Consider the following 22,374-nt stretch of genomic DNA (forward strand, 5'->3'; position numbering starts at 1 on the left):
CACGTCCCTCCTGATGATCTAGTAGACAATATACAGTAGATATCAGACGTAGTGATGAGCGGCAGGGGCAATATTCGAATTTGCGATATTTCGCGAATATTTGGGTGAATATTCGCCATATATTCGAGAATTCGCGAATTCATGATCTCCAGGCATTATTTTCTTGATTCCTAAAATATTCGCATACAAATTCGCATGAACTGGTATTTAAAAAAAATCAAATATTCGCGATTACGAATATATTTAGCGATATTCTAAATATTCGCGAATTCTCGAAGTGCCGATATTCGCGATTAAAATTCGCAATTCGAATATTCGTGATCAACACTAATCAGACGTCTTGTGTCCACACTGAATACATTGCAGTGGCTTAATATTCTCAGCAAAGAGATGATTTGTGTCACGTCCATCATTTTCTCTGGAGATTCTCTCCGTTACATTTAGCGGTTATGGTTTTCCACAAGTTCAGTTATAAAAATAATGCTGGTCAGGTGGGAATCACTTTCTGGAAGGTAGACAGGAATATCCCGCAGAGAGGTGAAATCTCTGTGGGGCTCTCACAGATACAGATTGCAGTCTCATTGCTCAGATGTCTCCTGACGATTACTGATTAGGGCTTTCTATATCTCTTCTATGTATGAGCTGCTCTACAGAATCCCGAGCGCCTTTACTATGTGCTCAGTTTAACAGCTCCACAGCCTGTGTTTTGGTCCTATGCTACTAGATAGGACATCTCAATAAATAAAAATATCATCAAAAAGTTAATTTATTTCAGTAATTCAATTCAAAAAGTGAAACTCATATATTACAGAGACTCACGGCAGAGAGATCTACTTAAGGGTTTATTCCTGTTAATGTTGATCATTATGACTAGTGTTGAGCGAACAGTTCGAGCATAGTTCGGGTCCGTACCGAATTTTGGGGTGTTCGTCAAAACGGACCCGAACCCGAACTTTTTCGTAAAAGTTCGGGTTCGGGTTCGTCGTTCGGCATGTATTTTGGCGCATTTTGAAAGGCTGCAAAGCAGCCAATCAACATGCATCATACTACTTGCCCTAAGATGCCATCGCAGCCATGCCTACTATTGGCAAGGCTGTGATTGGCCAAGTGCAGCATGTGACTCAGCCTCTTTATAAGCTTGTGCGCACGTCGGGACGTGCTCACTCCCGATGTGAATAGAACAGGGATAGACGCAGCTGATGCTAGGGCGAGAATAGGCAGGGATAATTGAATAACTGGAAGCAAATTTCTCTCCTCCACCTGTGATTCATCTGAACAACTGCAGCTGAGCTGCTTTTTTGATAGGGATTGGCTATTTTTAGAGTGGCCAGAGTGATTTTTCCATCCACATGTACCCGGGCTGACCGCCGGCCGCCATTTTGCGACTTGTAGTGCTGCAGCAGAAGCTGCCACAGTGTGCATTCCAAAGCTCCAAACAAGTCAGACATCTACACCTGGGATTCAGACCAATAGCGATTTAGCAGCACAGTCCAAGGCTATTTTTTTTAAAGGTTGTGCAGACCATTTTGTGGCCCATGTTACTGGGCTGATAGGCGGCGGCCATCTTGGGACTAGTGCTGCAGCACAATCTCTCCCAACGTCCATTAATCACTTGTAATAGTGGTCTGTGCCATAGAAATCCTACATCAGGGACTTGGGTGTGCTTGTGTCACCCCTACTAATACCAGTCCACCTGTAATCCATACAGTGAAAAGCCATAAAGTATTCCAGTGAGGGAATTTTTTTTTTATTTAAAAAAGGCCAAGTTAGTTTATCTGGCGTTCAATATACTAGATACAGTTAGGCCTGCGTTTCATACATCTGGAATTAGCAAACTAATGTGCTGGGGTTGGGAAAACATATATGTACCCATACTAGAATCTGTCAAAGAAAGCGGTACTCACATATAACAGTCATTCCATCTGTAATCCATACAGTCAAAAGACTGAAAGTATTCCAGTGAGGGAATTTTTTTTATTTAAAAAAGGCCAAGTTAGTTTATCTGGCGTTCAATATACTAGATACAGTTAGGCCTGCGTTTCATACATCTGGAATTAGCAAACTAATGTGCTGGGGTTGGGAAAACATATATGTACCCATACTAGAATCTGTCAAAGAAAGCGGTACTCACATATAACAGTCATTCCATCTGTAATCCATACAGTCAAAAGACTGAAAGTATTCCAGTGAGGGGATTTTGCTTATAAAAAATAATATATTTCATTGTGGTGCGAGTTGAATCGCAACAATGAAGAAAAATACTATTAAGGGACGAGGACGCGGTCGTGGTGGTGTCCGTGGAGCCTCTGTTGCTGGTAGAGGACGTGGCCGTTCGGCCCCAGGCGCACACAGTAGGGAACGAACTCCCTCAACTAGCCGGCAGAATGTACCGCAATATCTCGTGGGGCACAATGCCGCTCTTAGGATGGTAAGGCCTGAGCAGGTACAGGCATTAATCGATTGGGTGGCCGACAGTGCTTCCAGCACGTTCACCACATGGTCTTCCACCCAGTCTTCTGCGGAAAGCGCACAGGTGGCACCTGAAAACCAAGCCCATCAGTCTGTCACATCACCCCCAAGCATATCAGGGAAACGGTCTGAGCCACAAGTTATGCAGCAGTCTCTTCTTCTGTTTGAAGACTCTGCTTCCAGGGTTTCCCAGGGGCGTCCACCTAGCCCTTCCCCAGTGGAGGAAGACATACCATGCACTGACGCACAACCACTTATGTCTCCAGATGAAGAGGACATGGGAATACCACCACAGCAGAGTCACCGACTCTCTGATGATGACGAAACACAGGTGCCCACTGCCGCGTCTTTTTGCAGTGTGCAGACTGAACAGGAGGAGGTCAGGGAGGGAGACTGGGTGGAAGACGATCCAGAGGACGATGAGGTCTTAGACCCCACATGGACTGAAGGTCGTGGCGATGACTTTCACAGTTCAGAGGAAGAGGTAGTGGTGAGACCGAGACAACAGCGAAGCCAAAGAGGGAGCAGGGGGCCAAAGCAGACGAGCCGCCGCCCCCAGAGTTCGCCTGCTACTGGACATCGCCAACAGGGATCCAGCCCCACAAAGGCAGCTTCAAAGAGTTCCCTGGCATGGCACTTCTTTAAACAATGTCCTACCGACAAGACCCGAGTGACTTGCACGCTCTGCCATCAGAGCCTGAGGCGAGGCATTAACGTTCTGAACCTCAGCACAACCTGCATGACCAGGCATCTACATGCAAAGCATGAACTGCAGTGGGGTACACACCTTAAATACCAGGCACTCGCTGAGGCTCCCCCTGCTCCCTCTACCGCTGCTGCCTCGGCTTCCGCCTCGAGAGGAATGTTGCCACCTGCCGAGCAGCAAACAGAGGATGTGCCACCGACACCACCACCACCGCCACCGTCAACTAGCGTCTCCACTATATCACACAGCAGCGTTCAGCTCTCAATATCTCAAACCTTAGAGAGGAAGCGCAAATTCCCCCCGAGTCACCCTCGAGCCCTTGGCCTGAACGCCAGCATTTCTAAACTGCTGGCCTTTGAAATGCTGTCATTCCGGCTGGTGGACACAGACAGCTTCAAAAAGCTGATGGCCATGGCTGTCCCGCAGTATGTGGTTCCCAGCCGCCACTACTTCTCCAAGACAGCCGTGCCTTCCCTGCACATGCAAGTGTCCGATAAAATCAAGTGTGCACTGCGCAACGCCATTTGTGGCAAGGTCCACCTAACCACAGATACGTGGACCAGTAAGCACGGCCAGGGACGCTTTATCTCACTAACTGCACACTGGATGAATGTAGTGGCGGCTGGGCCCCCGGCGGACAGTTCCTTGGCGCACGTCCTTCCGCCCCCTAGGATCGCAGGGCATCATTCTCTGCCTCCTGTAGCCTCCTCCTCCTACTCGGCTTCCTCCTCCACTGCTTCCACCAGCTCATCCGGTCAGCCACACACCTTCACCACCAACTTCAGCACAGCCCGGGGTAAACGTCAGCAGGCCATTCTGAAACTCATATGTTTGGGGGACAGGCCCCACACCGCACAGGAGTTGTGGCGGGGTATTGAACAACAGACCGACGAGTGGTTTCTGCCGGTGGGCCTCAAGCCAGGCCTGGTGGTATGCGATAATGGGCGAAATCTCGTGGCAGCTCTGGGACTAGCCGGTTTGACGCACATCCCTTGCCTGGCGCATGTGCTGAACTTGGTGGTGCAGAGGTTCATTCACCACTACCCCAACATGTCAGAGCTGCTGCATAAAGTGGGGGCCGTCTGTGCGCGCTTCCGCCGTTCACATCCTGCCGCTGCTCGCCTGTCTGCGCTACAGCGGAACTTCGGCCTTCCCGCTCACCGCCTCATATGCGACGTGCCCACCCGGTGGAACTCCACCTTGCACATGCTGGAGAGACTGTGCGAGCAGCAGCAGGCCATAGTGGAGTTTCAGCTGCAGCACGCTCGCGTCAGTCGTACTGCCGAACAGCACCACTTCACCACCAATGATTGGGCCTCCATGCGAGACCTGTGTGCCCTGCTGCGCTGTTTCGAGTACTCCACCAACATGGCCAGTGGCGATGACACTGTTATCAGCGTTACAATACCACTTCTATGTCTCCTTGAGAAAACACTTAGGGCAATGATGTTAGAGGAGGTGGCCCAGGTGGAGGAGGATGAGGGCTCGTTTCTAACACTTTCGGGCCAGTCTGTTCGAAGTGGCTCAGAGGGAGGTTTGTTTAAGCAGCAGAGGACAGGTTCACAAGTCGCCAGCCAAGGCACTGTACTGGAGGACGAGGAGGAGGAGGAGGAGGAGGTGGAGGGGGACGAGGATGACGCAAGTTCACAGCGGGGTGGCAGCCCAGGCCCATCACTGGTGCGTGGCTGGGGGGATACGGTGGACGATGACGATACGCCTCCCACAGAGGACAGCTTGTCCTTACCCATGGGTAGCCTGGCCCACATGAGCGAATATATGCTCCAATGCCTGCGCAACGACAGCAGAGTTGCCCACGTTTTAACGTGTGCAGACTACTGGGTGGCCACCCTGCTGGATCCCCGGTATAAAGACAATGTGCCCACTTTAATTCCTGAACTGGAGCGCGACCGTAAGATGCGCGAGTACAAGCGCACGCTGATAGAGGCGCTCTTGAGAGCATTCCCACATGTCACAGGGGAACAGGTGGAAGGTGAAGGCAGAGGAGTGGCAAGAGGTCGCCAACGCAGCTGTGTCACGGCCAGCTCATCTGAGGGCAGGGTTAGCATGGCAGAAATGTGGAAAAGTTTTGTCTCCACGCCACAGCTATCTGCACCGACACCTGATACGGAACGTGTTAGCAGGAGGCAGCATTTCACTAACATGGTTGAACAGTATGTCTGCACACCCCTCCACATCCTGACGGATGGTTCGGCCCCATTCAACTACTGGGTTTCGAAATTGTCCACGTGGCCAGAGTTAGCATGTTATGCCTTGGAGGTGCTTTCCTGCCCGGCGGCCAGCGTTTTATCTGAACGCGTATTCAGCACGGCAGGGGGCGTCATTACTGACAAGCGCAGCCGCCTGTCCACAGCCAACGTGGACAAGCTGACCTTCATAAAGATGAACCAGGCATGGATCCCACAGGACCTGTCCCTCCCTTGTGCAGAGTAGTCCTTATTAACTGCCTAAAACATGTCTTGTTGTGCTACGGGCCACTTCTTTATTTGATACAAATTTTATGAAACCCACAGTTGAATGAAACTCTTCTCTGTCTGGGCGCCGGGGCCTAACCAGATGAAAGTGGCCGGTTAAACTAACGGGTGACATGAAGCCATAACCTCTGCCATGCTACCTCTGTCTTCTGTCTGGGTGCTGAGGCCTAAGTCAAATAAAGCGGTCTTCTGCTGTGCTGGGGGATATGAAGCTAATCTCTGACCTCTCTCCTCTGTCTGGGTCCAAAGGCCTAAATCACTGAAAGAGGCCTTCTCCTGTGGTGTGTGATATGATGCCAGAATATGTGCTGTGGGGCCTCTCTCCTCTTCCTGGGTGCAGGGGTCAAATAAACTAAATTGTGGCCTACTCCTGTGGTGGTTGATATGATGCCTGATTCTCTGATGTGGAACCTCTCTCCTCTGTTTGGGTGAAGGGGTCAAAGTAACTAAATGGTGGCTTCTCCTGTGGTGGCTGATATGATGCCAGAATATGTGCTGTGGTGCCTCTCTCCTCTTCCTGGGTGCAGGGGTCAAAGTAACTCAATGGTGGCTTCTCCTGTGGTGGCTGATATGATGCCAGAATATGTGCTGTGGGGCCTCTCTCCTCTTCCTGGGTGCAGGGGTCAAAGTAACTCAATGGTGGCTTCTCCTGTGGTGGTTAGTATGATGCCAGAATATGTGCTGTGGGGCCTCTCTCCTCTTCCTGGGTGCAGGGGTCAAAGTAACTCAATGGTGGCTTCTCCTGTGGTGGCTGATATGATGCCAGAATATGTGCTGTGGTGCCTCTCTCCTCTTCCTGGGTGCGGGGGTCAAAGTAACTCAATGGTGGCTTCTCCTGTGGTGGCTGATATGATGCCAGAATATGTGCTGTGGGGCCTCTCTCCTCTTCCTGGGTGCAGGGGTCAAAGTAACTCAATTGTGGCTTCTCCTGTGGTGGTTAGTATGATGCCAGAATATGTGCTGTGGGGCCTCTCTCCTCTTCCTGGGTGCAGGGGTCAAAGTAACTTAATGGTGGCTTCTCCTGTGGTGGCTGATATGATGCCAGAATATGTGCTGTGGTGCCTCTCTCCTCTTCCTGGGTGCGGGGGTCAAAGTAACTCAATGGTGGCTTCTCCTGTGGTGGCTGATATGATGCCAGAATATGTGCTGTGGGGCCTCTCTCCTCTTCCTGGGTGCAGGGGTCAAAGTAACTCAATGGTGGCTTCTCCTGTGCTGATTGATATAAAGCTGATGGTTGTGCCATCTGACATGGTTGCCAGGGTCTGATTCAATGGGGGCCTACTCCTGTGGTGGGTGATCTAAATGCCTGATTCTCTGCTGTGAAACCTCTCTCCTCCGTCTGGGTGTAGGGGTCAAAGTCTTTCAAAGTCGCCTTCTCCTGTGCTGATTGATATGAAGCTGATGGTTGTGCCATCTGACATGGTTGCCGGGGTCCCATTAAATTGTGGCCTACTCCTGTGGTGGTTGATATGATGCCTGATTCTCTGATGTGGAACCTCTCTCCTCTGTTTGGGTGAAGGGGTCAAAGTAACTAAATGGTGGCTTCTCCTGTGGTGGCTGATATGATGCCAGAATATGTGCTGTGGGGCCTCTCTCCTCTTCCTGGGTGCAGGGGTCAAAGTAACTCAATGGTGGCTTCTCCTGTGGTGGCTGATATGATGCCAGAATATGTGCTGTGGTGCCTCTCTCCTCTTCCTGGGTGCGGGGGTCAAAGTAACTCAATGGTGGCTTCTCCTGTGGTGGCTGATATGATGCCAGAATATGTGCTGTGGTGCCTCTCTCCTCTTCCTGGGTGCGGGGGTCAAAGTAACTCAATGGTGGCTTCTCCTGTGGTGGCTGATATGATGCCAGAATATGTGCTGTGGTGCCTCTCTCCTCTTCCTGGGTGCAGGGGTCAAAGTAACTAAATGGTGGCTTCTCCTGTGGTGGTTGATATGATGCCTGATTCTCTGCTGTGAAACCTCTCTCCTCCATCTGGGTGTAGGGGTCAAAGTCTTTCAAAGTCGCCTTCTCCTGTGCTGATTGATATAAAGCTGATGGTTGTGCCATCTGACATGGTTGCCGGGGTCCCATTAAATTGGGGCCTACTCCTGTGGTGGGTGATCTAAATGCCTGATTCTCTGCTTTGAAACCTCTCTCCTCCGTCCGGGTGTAGGGGTCAAAGTCTGTCAAAGTCGCCTTCTCCTGTGCTGATTGATATAAAGCTTATGCTTGTGCCATCTGACATGGTTGCCGGGGTCTGATTCAATGGTGGCCTACTCCTGTGGTGGGTGATCTAAATGCCTGATTCTCTGCTGTGTAACCTCTCTCCTCCGTCTGGGTGTAGGGGTCAAAGTAACTAAATGGTGGCCTACTCCTGTGGTGGGTGATATGATGCCTGGTTCTCTGCTGTGGGACCTCTCTCCTTTGTCTGGGTGCTGTGGTCAAAATAATAGTAAGTGACCTTCTCCATTGGTGGGTGACTTGAAGCCTGATTCTGTGCTATGGGACCTCACTCCAATTAATATTGTTTAATTTTTATTTATTTTATGTTAACTCATCATTTCCCTATCTACATTTGTTTGCAGGGGATTTAACTACATTTTGCTGCCTTTTGCAGCCCTCTAGCCCTTTCCGGGTGTGTTTTACAGCCTTTTTAGTGCCCAAAAGTTCGGGTCCCCATTGACTTCTATGGGGTTCGGGTTCGGGATGAAGTTCGGGTCGAGTTCGGATCCCGAACCCGAACATTTTTCGAAAGTTCGGCCGAACTCGTCGAACCCGAACATCCAGGTGTTCGCTCAACTCTACTTGTAACCAATAAATCTGCATATTTTTATAATACCTGTGTATTATTGTATAAAGCAGACCTACATTTTATCATTAACGTCATCTCACGTCAAAAAGAACTCATTTATCTGAGGAAATAGTCGGACTCAGATGCGAATTGTATCAATTAGGTTGTCTACAATTCACCAGGTCAGAATTTTAAGAATTTATGCCAAATTTTATAAATTTTATTTTTTTATGGTTAATTATTTTTATGACCATAATTAATAATTCTTAATTGAATTATTACCCCCGACAGTACTGACCGGCGCTCAGCAGGTGCAGGACCCACGCATGCAAATGGCACGTGTATATATATATACAGTGGGATGCGAAAGTTTGGGCAATCTTCTTAATCGTCATGATTTTTCTGTATAAATCGTTGGTTGTTACGATAAAAAATGTCAGTTAAATATATCATATAGGAGACACACACAGTGATATTTGAGAAGTGAAATTACATTTATTGGATTTACAGAAAGTGTGCAATAATTGTTTAAACAAAATTAGGCAGGTGCATAAATTTGGGCACCACAAAAAAGAAATGAAATCAATATTTAGTAGATCCTCCTTTTGCAGAAATTACAGCCTCTAAACGCTTCCTGTAGGTTCCAATGAGAGTCTGGATTCTGGTTGAAGGTATTTTGGACCATTCCTCTTTACAAAACATCTTTAGTTCATTCAGGTTTGATGGCTTCTGAGCATGGACAGCTCTCTTTAAGTCACACCACAGAATTATATTCAGGTCTGGGGACTGAGATGGCCATTCCAGAACGTTGTACTTGTTCCTCTGCATAAATTCCTTAGTGGATTTTGAGCAGTGTTTAGGGTCGTTGTCTTGTTGAAAGATCCAGCCCCGGCGCAGCTTCAGCTTTGTCACTGATTCCTGGACATTGGTCTCCAGAATCTGCTGATACTGAGTGGAATCCATGCGTCCCTCAACTTTGACAAGATTCCCAGTCCATGCACTGGCCACACAGCCCCACAGCATGATGGAACCACCACCATATTTTACTGTAGGTAGCAGGTGTTTTTCTTGGAACGCTGTGTTCTTTTTCCTCCATGCATAACGCCCCTTGTTATGGCCAAAGAACTCAATTTTAGTTTCATCAGTCCACAGCACCTTATTCCAAAATGAAGCTGGGTTGTCCAAATGTGCTTTAGCCCACCTCAATAGGCACTTTTTGTGCTGTGGGCGTAGAAAAGGCTTCCTCTGCATCACTCTCGCATACAGCATCTCCTTGTGTAAAGTGCGCCGAATGGTTGAACGATGCACAGTGACTCCATCTGCAGCAAGATGATGTTGTAGGTCTTTGGTGCTGGTCTGTGGGTTGACTCTGACTGTTCTCACCATTCGTCGCTTCTGTCTATCCGAGATTTTTCTTGGTCTGCCACTTCGAGCCTTAACTTGAACTGAGCCTGTGGTCTTCAATTTCCTCAATATGTTCCTAACTGTGGAAACAGACAGCTGAAATCTCTGAGACAGCTTTCTGTATCCTTCCCCTAAACCATGATGGTGAACAATCCATGTCTTCAGGTCATTTGAGAGTTGTTTTGAGACCCCCATGTTGCTACTCTTCAGAGAAAATTAAAAGAGGAGGGAAACTTACAATTGACCCCCTTAAATACTCTTTCTCCTAATTGGATTCACCTGTGTATGTAGGTCAGGGGTCACTGAGCTTACCAAGCCAATTTGAGTTCTAATAATTAGTTCTAAAGGTTTTGGAATCAATAAAATGACAACAGTGCCCAAATTTATGCACCTGCCTAATTTTGTTTAAACAATTATAGCACACTTTCTGTAAATCCAATAAACTTCATTTCACTTCTCAAATATCACTGTGTGTGTCTCCTATATGATAGATTTAACTGACATTTTTTATCGTAACAACCAACGATTTATACAGGAAAATCATGACGATTAACAAGGTTGCCCAAACTTTCGCATCCCACTGTAGCTAGCTGGCACTAAAAAAACACAAGTGCTGATCAGCACTTGCCAGTCACAGCTCGCACACAGAAAAAGTGGTGCAGAGCTGGAAAAGCCCAAAAAAAAAAGCCAAAAAAAGCCAAAAAAAGCCAAAAAAAGGACAGAGAGGGAGGGGAGGGGACAGGGACAGGGAATGGGGATCTGAAACAGCTGCAGATGAGCCAAAGATTGCTACAGCTGTTCCAGATGTTATTCTTTTTCTTCTTCTTCTTCTTCTTCTGAAAAGCACTGAATGGAAAGCACTGATTTATGTGGTAGTACCACAAGTCCCAGCCGACAACGAACAGCACAGAGGGGCAAAGGTCATCTCCGCAAGAAGTCGCCAAGCTAGAATGGCTGCCTGCAGAGAGGCACCAATGGTTCTTTCTGCTGCATAGCGCTGCCATTGGCTGGAGCCTGATGTCCCTTCCTGACCTCGGAGGTGACATGGGCTGATGTAATCAGCCCCAATCACCTCCGTTTCAGCCACCAGCAGCACCACAGATTCGCTAATAGTAGTATAGCGCTGCCATAGGCTGGAGTGTTGTGTCTGGTGTCCCTTCCCTAACCTAGGAGGTGACATACACTGATGCCATCAGCTCCTCCTACCTCTAGCCGAGCCCCCCTGCAGCACCATACATTGCCGGCACTGCGATGGGCCGGTCTTCACTAGTCAGCCAATCGCAGTAATCGGGGTTGCAGGGGGGCGGAACAACTCCGGTTCTTCTTCATCTAACGTGGCTGATTGCCGATTAGTGCAGCCAGCTCTCTCTGGTCACCGCGCGATGCAGCGCGGTGACCAGAGTTTTTCATGATGTACTATTACGTCAAGATGCGGTAAGTCACAGACTTTCATGACGTAGTAGTACGTCATGTGTCTGGAACTGGGTTAAAGTTGTCTTTGGTTGTCGGCAGGGAGATAGGGAGGGCTTCACAGACAGTGGAATAATGATAAAAAGAGGGGAATAATGTGAGAGCTATGGTCCATACATCTACTGGTTATACTGATATTTCATATAAATGAATATTTATATAGTTGTATCGTTTGATTCAGTGTGAGCTTTAAACTTATCATATTCCTATGTCTTGTGACTGGTCTAGCTGAGGATGTCTCCAGTAAAGTTGTTTGTCAGTACGTGCCATGTCAGCATAATATGAGGAGAAGGGAGCATTTCATACAACCATGAAGAAGATTGGGAAATGTATCTTTTGGTCAAATTTGTCCTTATGTTCCAACAAATTCTAGGAAATGTTATTCAAATGAAGGACACAGATGTCCACAATCTGTGTCCAAGTTGGATTCAGTTCCTGGGAACCTGACCTTTAATTTAGAGTCTTGTCTAAAAGATTTATTACCTAGTTATATAACTGTAAGATATTGCCAATATGCATCACGTGGAATTATGTAACCTATACTGTCCAATTATATGCAGTGTAACCGCCTTATAACCCCCAGTTACTCCCATATCCTAAAGGTATATAATAAAGGGTTTGGGGCGGTCTCCAGAGAGATCTCCACAGACACATCAACTGTGATTGTCTCTGTGTGTCTGTGGATTAATGGGGTCATTTATTAAGACCGGCGTTTAAAATGTCAGTCTTAAAGAGGACCTTTCATGGGTTTATATTATTTGGGATAAATACCTTTACTTGCAGGAAGCCCCCGCTGATGCTGCCACCCTGCCTGATTTTTTTAAATATCGCTCCTGCGCTCAGCGGGGATAACCCTGCAAGTAAAGGTATTTATCCCAATTACTGTATTTTACTGTGTATAAGACTACTTTTTAACACATGAAAATCTTCTCAAAAGTCGGGGGTCGTGTTATATGCCGGGTGTCATCTTATATGCCGGTATATGCCGTGCTGAAACTTACTTCCTAGTTGGACTGGAGAAGCTGTCCTTCTCCAGCTTCAGGGACAGGTGCCCTCTAGCTGAGCCACCGTGCGCTGCATCCCGGCCAGCCGCTCCTGAAGCAGCCCCCTCTCCCTGCTCTCAGTGGTTTTCTCATGCCGGCAGTATTACATTGCGTACTACCTCTTAGATCGTCTTGAAGACAGGGAGGGCTGGGCAGGCAGGGAGAGCGGACCCACCCAATCCAAGCAGGCTTTGTATGCAATGTGCACAGAAAATACCGGAACATTGCTTGCCGTGATTGGCTGGTTGTTGTATACTGGGTTGGATTGGCGATTCTGAGGGAATGCAGTGGGAAGCAGGAGCATCTGCACTTCAGCCAATTCTAATGTTGGAACGGCGGATCTCTAATAAAGGTTGGTGTGCATCTTATCTGTGGTGAAAAAACTGTTCTATCTGGGGAGCAGATACATGTGGTGGTGAATACAGTACAGCACCAGTATCTGTACCAGTACATACAGTACAGAACCAGTATCTGTACCAGTACATACAGTACAGCACCAGTATCTGTACATACAGTACAGCACCAGAATCTGTACCGGTTCATACAGTACAGCACCAGTACATACAGTACAGCACCAGTACATACAGTACATACAGTACAGCACCAGTACATACAGTACATACAGTACAGCACCAGTACATACAGTACAGCACCAGTACATACAGTACATACAGTACAGCACCAGTACCAGTACATACAGTACAGCACCAGTACATACAGTACAGCACCAGTACCAGTACATACAGTACAGCACCAGTACATACAGTACAGCACCAGTACATACAGTACATACAGTATAGCCCCAGTACCAGTACATACAGTACAGCACCAGTACATACAGTACAGTATACAAATGGCTAACAGTCAAGACCCCATCATGGCTCTACCAGCAAGAAGAAAGAAATATGAAGCCAGTTTCAAACTTAAAGATGTAAACTTTGCCATGGAACATAATAACCGCGCTGCAGCAAGACGATACGGAGTAACAGAAAAGATGGTTCGGGACTGGAAAGCAAATGAAAAAGCATTAAAGAGTATGCCAAGGGGTAATTGTGCATCAAGTAGAGGCACCCCACATTGGCCAGAACTCGTAAAACATGTAGCAGACATGGTGAAGGAGCATCGCAAAAACGGTTATGTAGTGACACGAAATAAAATACATTTGTTTGCACTTCAGTGGCCACATCTAACCCAGATCACAGCGACAGATTTAAGGCCACTGTATCCTGGTGTACTAGATTCTTGAAAAGGCATAATATGGTACTGAGGCAAAAGACGAAAATTGCACAACAATTACCTGCAGATCTTGATGCCAAAGTAAATAGCATTAGAAGAGGGGTAGTCTTATACGGCGAGTATAGCCCAAACCCTATATTTTAACTGGAAAGGTTGGGGGTCGTCTTATACGTCGGAAAATACGGTAATATAAACCCATGAAAGGTTCTCTTTAATTACCCCTATATCTGGCAGGGTCAGGCCTCTAAATAACTTTGGGGCATCCTCTGCAGGTCTAAATATAAGCCAGCTTCCGAAGTGTCTTACATTTGGACCATTTCCTATGCCTAAAATAGGCATGGAAAATGATGAATGAGACGAGCCCGCTGGCCCGTCCCCTTCCCTGCCCACATCACAACCACTTTTTTAGACCTGACGTGAGCGGGTAAAAGTCACATGATGTGGTGCAACTAACCGTTGCGCTGCAATCTGCACCAGGAATGCCCGTAATATAGGTGTATTTCTGGATAATAAACAACCGGCTAAATTTCAACTGGGTGGAGACGCACCGACAGGGATTTCTGCCTAGTACTTCACGTTATTACTCAGAGATGTAATCATGTGCTACCCTGTGCATTGTAACACACACTAATATGCTATTTTCCTAAACATTAACTAAAAAAAATAAAAATTTGCTGTTTGTTTAATATTTCAGGTGTTGTCACTGTGATTTCAAATGCTATCTATCCTCTGGATGGTAAAACACATGTTGTAGAGTTTTGATCTTTTCCACACCCCTCCCACCTTCCCTCAAAAAAAAAAAAAAAAAAATATATATATATATATATATATATATAAAATTGTTTCTGTCTGGATGTCTGTCTGTCTGTCTGGACGTTCTTTATCCGCAACCATACGACTTGACCGATCTTCACCAAATTCGCCACACAGGTACATCAGGTGTCCGGGAACGTTTTAGACCATGTTTCAGCTCTCTAGTACTTACTGTTCCTGAGATATTCCCAAAAAAGGACCTGCATTAGCCAATAGAAGCCAGCAAGCCTTTCACTTAAATCCGAACTGCCATTTACATGGTCACATGTCCCTTATCAGCCAATAGAAGCTCGCAGGTCCTACTCCAGGTTTCCGTAACAACTGATCACAGGTTTTACCAGTTTGTAGGTCCTTAAATATTCAGTCATATGACGTATGACGGCACAACGGCTACATGAATGGGGGCAGGGGCCACAATTAAACGGACGGGCGCTGTGGAGTTCACTGTTAATGGGGTGGGCACTGTGGAGGTCACTGTTAAAGAGGCGGCCACAATGAAGGTCACTGTTAAAGGGGTGGTCAATGTTAAAGAAACGGGCACTGTGAAGGTCACTGATAAAGGGGCAGGCACTGTGTAAGTCACTGTTAAAAAGGCAGGCACTGTGAAGGTCACTGTTAAAGGGGCATCCACTATGAATGTCAATGTTAAAGGGGTGGTCAATGATAAAAGGGTGGGCACTGTGGAGGTCATTGTTAAAGGGGTGGTCAGTGTTAAAGGGACAGGTACTGTGGAGGTCACTGTTAAAGGGGCAGGTACTGTTTAGGTCACTGCTAAAGGGGCGGGCATTGTGGCGGCCTCTGTTAAAAGGGCGGGCACTGTGGAAGTCACTGTTAACAACTTCAGCCCCCCTAGCTTAAACACCCTTAATGACCAGGCCACTTTTTACACTTCTGACCTACCCTACTTTTACCGTTTATTGCTCGGTCATGCCACTTACCACCCAAATGAATTTTCTTCATTTGCCAACTTTGTATAAAAAAATGGGAAAAGTTGTCTTTTGCCAAGATATTTCTCTCACCCAGCATGGGTATATGTAAAAAGACACCCCAAAACACATTGCCCAACTTCTCCTGAGTACAGGGATACCAGATGTGTGACACTTGTTTGCAGCCTAGGTGGGCAAAGGGGCCCACATTCCAAAGAGCACCTTTCGGATTTCTCCGGCCATTTTTTACAGATTTTGATTTCAAACCACTTCTCACGCATTCGGCCCCTAAAATGCCAGGGCAGTATAACTACCCCACAAGTGACCCCATTTTGGAAAGAAGACACCCCAAGGTATTTCGTGATGGGCATAGTGAGTTCATGGAAGTTTTTATTTTTTGTCACAAGTTAGTGGAATATGAGACTTTGTAAGAAAAAAAAAAAAAAAAGAAATCATCATTTTCCGCTAACTTGTGACAAAAAATAAAAATTCTAGGAACTCGCCATGCCCCTCACGGAATACCTTGGGGTGTCATCTTTCCAAAATGGGGTCACTTGTGGGGTAGTTATACTGCCCTGGCATTCTAGGGGCCCTAATGTGTGGTAAGTAGGTAAATGACCTGTAAAATCCGAAAGGTGCTCTTTGGAATGTGGGCCCCTTTGCCCACCTAGGCTGCAAAAAAGTGTCACACATGTGGTATCGCCGTATTCAGGAGAAGTTGGGCAATGTGTTTTGGGGTGTCTTTTTACATATACTCATGCTGGGTGAGAGAAATATCTCGGCAAAAGACAACTTTTCCCATTTTTTATACAAAGTTGGCATTTGACCAAGATATTTATCTCACCCAGCATGGGTATTTGTAAAATGACACCCAAAACACATTGCCCAACTTCTCCTGAGTACGGCGATACCAGATGTGTGACACGTTTTTGCAGCCTAGGTGTGCAAAGGGACCCACATTCCTTTTATGAGGGCATTTTTAGACATTTGGATCCTAGACTTAATCTCACGCTTTAGGGCCCCTAAAAAGCCAGGGCAGTATAAATACCCCACATGTGACCCCATTTTAGAAAGAATACACCCCAAGGTATTCAATGAGGGGCATGGCAAGTTCATAGAAATTATTATTTTTTGGCACAAGTTAGCGGAAATTGTTTTTTTTTTTTTTTCTTACAAAGTCTCCCTTTCCGCTAACTTGGGACAAAAATTTCAATCTTTCATGGACTCAATATGCCCCTCAGCGAATACCTTGGGGTGTCTTTTTTCCGAAATGGGGTCACCTGTGGGGTATTTATACTTCCCTGGCATTCTAGGGGCCCTAAAGCGTGAGAAGAAGTCTGGAATATAAATGTCAAATTTTTTTTACGCATTTGGATTCCGTGAGGGGTATGGTGAGTTCATGTGAGATTTTATTTTTTGACACAAGTTAGTGGAATATGAGACTTTGTAAGAAAAAAATAATAATTTCCGCTAACTTGGGCCAAAAAAATGTCTGAATGGAGCCTTACAGGGGGGTGATCAATGACAGGGGGGTGATCAATGACAGGGGGGTGATCAGGGAGTCTATATGGGGTGATCACCCCCCTGTCATTGATCACCCCCCTGTAAGGCTCCATTCAGACGTCCATATGTGTTTTGCGGATCCGATCCATTTATCCGTGGATCCATAAAAAACATACGGACATCTGAATGGAGCCTTACAGGGGGGTGATCAATGGCAGGGGGGTGATTAATGACAGGGGGGTGATCAGGGAGTCTATATGGGGTGATCACCCCCCTGTCATTGATCACCCCCCTGTAAGACTCCATTCAGATGTCCGTATGTGTTTTGCGGATCCGATCCATGTATCAGTGGATCCGTAAAAATCATACGGACGTCTGAATGGAGCCTTACAAGGGGGTGATCAATGACAGGGGGGTGATCAATGACAGGGGGGTGATCAGGGAGTCTATATGGGGTGATCACCCCCCTGTCATTGATCACTCCCCTGTAAGGCTCTATTCAGACGTCCGTGTGTGTTTTGCGGATCCGATCCATGTATCAGTGGATCCGTAAAAATCATACGGACGTCTGAATGGAGCCTTACAAGGGGGTGATCAATGACAGGGGGGTGATCAGGGAGTCTATATGGGGTGATCACCCCCCTGTAAGGCTCCATTCAGACGCCTGTATGTGTTTTGCGGATCCGATCCATGTATCAGTGGATCCGTAAAAATCATACGGACATCTGAATGGAGCCTTACAGGGGGGTAATCAATGACAGGGGGTGATCAATGACAGGGGGGTGATCAGGGAGTCTATATGGGGTGATTAGGGGTGATCAGGGGTTCATAAGGGGTTAATAAGTGACAGGGGGGATGTAGTGTAGTGTAGTGGTGTTTGGTGCTACTTTACTGAGCTACCTGTGTCCTCTGGTGGTCGATCCAAACAAAAGGGACCACCAGAGGACCAGGTAGCAGGTATATTAGACTCTGTTATCAAAACAGCGTCTAATATACCTGTTAGGGGTTAAAAAAATCACATCTCCAGCCTGCCAGCGAACGATCGCCGCTGGCAGGCTGGAGATCAACTCTCTTACCTTCCGATCCTGTGAACGCGCGCGCCTGTGTGGAGGTCACTGTTAAAGGGGCAGGCACTGTGGAGATCTCTGTTAAAGGGGTGGGCACTGTGAAAGTCACTGTTAAAAGGGCTGCCACTATGAAGGTCACTGTTAAAGGGATGGTCAATATTAAAGGAGCGGACATTGTTGAGGTCATTGTTAAAGAGGCGGGCACTGTGGAGGTCAATGTTAAAGGGGCGGGCACTGTGGAGGTTACTGTTAATGGGCGGGCGCTGTGGAGGTCACTGTTAAAGGGGCAGTCACTATTAAAGGAAAGGCAATGTGGAGGTCACTGTTAAAGGGGTGGGCACTGTGGAGGTCACTTTTAAAGGGGCGGGCACTGTGGAAGTCACTGTTAAAGAGGCGGATACTGTGGAGATCACTGTTAAAGGGGCGGACACTATGAAGGTCACTGTTAAAGGGGTTGTCAATGTTAAAGTGGCAGTTACTGTGGAGGTCACTGTTAAAGGGGTGGGCAATGTTAAAGGGGTGGGCACTGTGGAGGTCACTATTAAAGGGGCGGGCACTGTGGAAGTCACTGTTAAAGAGGCAGGTACTGTGGAGATCACTGTTAAAGGGGCGGACACTATGAAGTTCACTGTTAAAGGGGTTGTCAATGTTAAAGTGGCAGTTACTGTGGAGGTCACTGTTAAAGAGGTGGGCAATGTTAAAGGGGCAGGCACTGTGGAGTTCACTGTTAAAGGGGTGTGCACTGAGGAGGTCACTTTTAAAGGGGCAGGCACTGTGCAGTTCACTGTTAAAGATGCTGTCACTGTTAAAGGGGCAGCCATTGTGGAGGTCACTGTTAAAGGGGTGGGCACTGTGGAGATCACTGTTAAAGGGGCGGGCACTGGGGAAGTCATTGCTAAAGGGGCGGGTACTGTAGAGGTCACTGTTATGGGGGAAACTGTTGATATCTTTTTACGACACAAGGAAACATTAAATATAATAGATGAAATATACCTGTGCGAAGCCGGGTCCTTCTGTTAATATATATATATATATATATATATATATAGTGGATATAAAAAGTCTACACACCCCTGTTAAAATGTCAGGTTTCTGTGCTGTAAAAAAATGAGACAAAGATGAATAATTTCAGAACTTTTTCCACCTTTAATGGGACCTATAAACTGTACAACTCAATTGAAACACAAACTGAAATCTTTTAGGTGGAGGGAAGAAAACAAAAAAAAACTAAAATAATGTGGTTGCATAAGTGTGCACACCCTCTTATAACTGGGGATGTAGCTGTGTTCCGAAATAAGCAATCACATTCAAAATCCGGTTAAATAGGAGTCAGCATACACCGGCCATCATTTAAAGTGCCTCTGATTAACCCCTAATAAAGTTCAGCTGCTCTAGTTGGTCTTTCCTTAAATTTTCTTAGTCGCATTCCACAGCAGAAGCCATGGTCCACAGAGAGCTTCCAAAGCATCAGAGGGATCTCATTGTTAGAAGGTATCAGTCAGGAGAAGGGGACAAAAGAATTTCCAGGGCATTAGATCTACCATGGAACACAGTGAAGACCGTCATCATCAAGTGGAGAAAATATGGCACAACAGTGACATCACCAAGAACTGGACATCCCTCCAAAATTGATGAAAAGACGAGAAGAAAACTGGTCTGGGAGGCTACCAAGAGGCCTACAGCAACATTAAAGTAGCTGCAGGAATATCTGGCAAGTACTGGCTGTGTGGTACATGTGACAACAATCTCCCGTATTCTTCATATGTCTGAGCTATGGGGCAGAATGGCAAGACGAAAGCCTTTTCTTACGAAGAAAAACATCCAAGCCAGGCTACATTTTGCAAAAACACATCTGAAATCTCCCAAAAGCATGTGGGAAAAGGTGTTATGGTCTGATGAAACCAAGGTTGAACTTTTTGCCCATAATTCCAAAAGATATATTTTTGGCGCCAAAACAACACTGCACATCACCAAAAGAACACCATACCCACAGTGAAGCATGGTGGTGGCAGCATCATGCCAAGGGGCTGTATTACTTCAGCTGGAACTGGGGCCTTAGTTAAGCTAGAGGGAATTATGAACAGGTCCAAATACCAGTCAATATTGGCACAAAACCTTCAGGCTTCTGCTAGAAAGCTGAACATGAAGAGGAACTTCATCTTTCAGCATGACAACGACCCAAAGCATACATCTAAATCAACAAAGGAATGGCTTCATCAGAAGTTTTGGAATGGCCCAGCCAGAGCCCAGACCTGAATCCGATTGACAATCTGTGGGGTGATCTGAAGAGGGCAGTGCCCAGGAGATGCCCTCGCAATCTGACAGATCTGGAGTGTTTTTGCCAAGAAGAGCGGGCAAATCTTGGCAAGTCAAAATGTGCCATGCTGATAGACTTACACCCAAAAAGACTGAGTGCTGTAATCAAATCAAAAGGTGCTTCAACAAAGTATTAGTATAAGGGTCTGCACACTTCTGCAACCATATTATTTTATTTTTATATTTTTTCTTCCCTCCACCTAAAAGATTTCAGTTTGTTTTTCCCTTGAGTTTTACAGTTTATAGGTCACATTAAAGGTGGAAAAAGTTCTGAAATTATTCATCTTTGTCTCATTTTTTTACAGCACAGAAACCTGACATTTTAACAGGGGTGTGTAGACTTTTTATATCCACTGTATATATATATTTTTCGGGCAAAATGGCAAAAAAACAAAACAAAGGAATGTCCTCACAGGTAGCTGCTTTTGATGTTCTGCAGCAGCTGCGGCTGTGTTATAGGGCAGTAATTGCAGCTAGAAGGCACTGCCAGGCACAGCCAGCGACCTCTTCTCACTCCTGGGCTGACAGTTTTCCCTGTCTGCTCATATTCTACACAATCCTTCCTCTGTCTAATTCCGGCATTCCCCTTCTCTGTCCCTGACACTAGAATACAATCCTGATTGTGTCTTTTCACTGTCCCTAAAATAGTTTTCCTGGCAGACCCTGCAAGTCCCAACCGCCCTCATCCACAGCCCAGCACAGAATGACGTTCTGCTCGCTCTGTTCGGGCCCCTCCCTGTCTGCGGCAGCACTGATTGGCTCATCCATGCTGTCTGTCAGCCAGGGGTCCAATCAGGGCAAGGCCCCCCCACTTCCTGTCAGGGTCATGTGAGAACCCTTCTTCTTCCTCTTTTTCCCGCTGACACGTGCACTAAAATGATGTTACGTGCCGTTATAGTGGACTCATCCGAAACAGACCTGAAAAGGGTCATAACGAGTCTGGTTGAGCGCAGTCCTCACCTCTGACCACCAGGACCTCGCCCTGCTCTAGACTGCAGGGTCTAATGTCAGGGTCAATCAGCAGGAATTACATTTCTCGGCCACCAGTAATAGTTTAATGCATCACAATGGACGGTCAATGATACATCTCAGTCTCATTTTTCATCTTCTGCTTTATTACATTGATAAATGTCACTATGATCGCTGAGAAGGAGGAGAAATCTGCCTTTAATGGGGGTGTATTCAGACTAAGCACCTGGGGCAGCGGATCCGGCCCTGAGGGTCTTCACCGCTGTCACCTCCAGGTTTATCTGCAACTAGAGAAGGAAAAGCCGCGAGAAGAGAGAATTACTGAGGCTGATCAGCGATGTGTCCTCCGCTGTGAGGGACGGAGATGCATCCAGCCGGCCGCACATCACTTATTACACATCGATGCACTCTGGCCTAAACATGACATAGCATTTCTCTTTTCCTGGACAATCACTGTCCACTTCACATTTTCCAGGTGGCAGATAGGCTGAGCACCCGGTCCGGGGTGGTGGGCATGTTCCGGGCTTCTCTGGAGAAGAAATGGTCATTGAGTTAGATTTCCAGATGTAACTATAGAAACATAAGACACAAAGTATCGACACTACATATCCTGAGTGACTGGAAGAGCGGCATCAATGTGAGAGATATCCAGAAAATGGCAGAATAGTGAGTGCAGCTCTGGAGTATAATACAGGATGTAACTCAGGTTCAGTACAGGATAAGTAATGTAATGTATGTACACAGTAACTGCACCAGCAGAATAGTGAGTGCAGCTCTGGAGTATAATACAGGATGTAACTCAGGATCAGTCCAGGATAAGTAATGTAATGTATGTACACAGTGACTGCACCAGCAGAATAGTGAGTGCAGCTCTGGAGTATAATACAGGATGTAATTTAGGATCAGTACAGGATAAGTAATGTATGTACACAGTGACTGCACCAGCAGAATAGTGAGTGCAGCTCTGGAGTATAATACAGGATGTAACTCAGAATCAGTACAGGATAAGTAATTTAATGTATGTACACAGTGACTGCACCAGCAGAATAGTGAGTACGGCTCTGGAGTATAATACAGGATGTAACTCAGGATCAGTACAGGATAAGTAATGTATGTACACAGTGACTGTACCAGCAGAATAGTGAGTGCAGCTCTGGGGTATAATACAGGATGTAACACAGTATCAG

Source organism: Bufo bufo, chromosome 4 (assembly GCF_905171765.1).
Source record: "Bufo bufo chromosome 4, aBufBuf1.1, whole genome shotgun sequence".
In the NCBI taxonomy this organism is placed as follows: domain Eukaryota; kingdom Metazoa; phylum Chordata; class Amphibia; order Anura; family Bufonidae; genus Bufo; species Bufo bufo.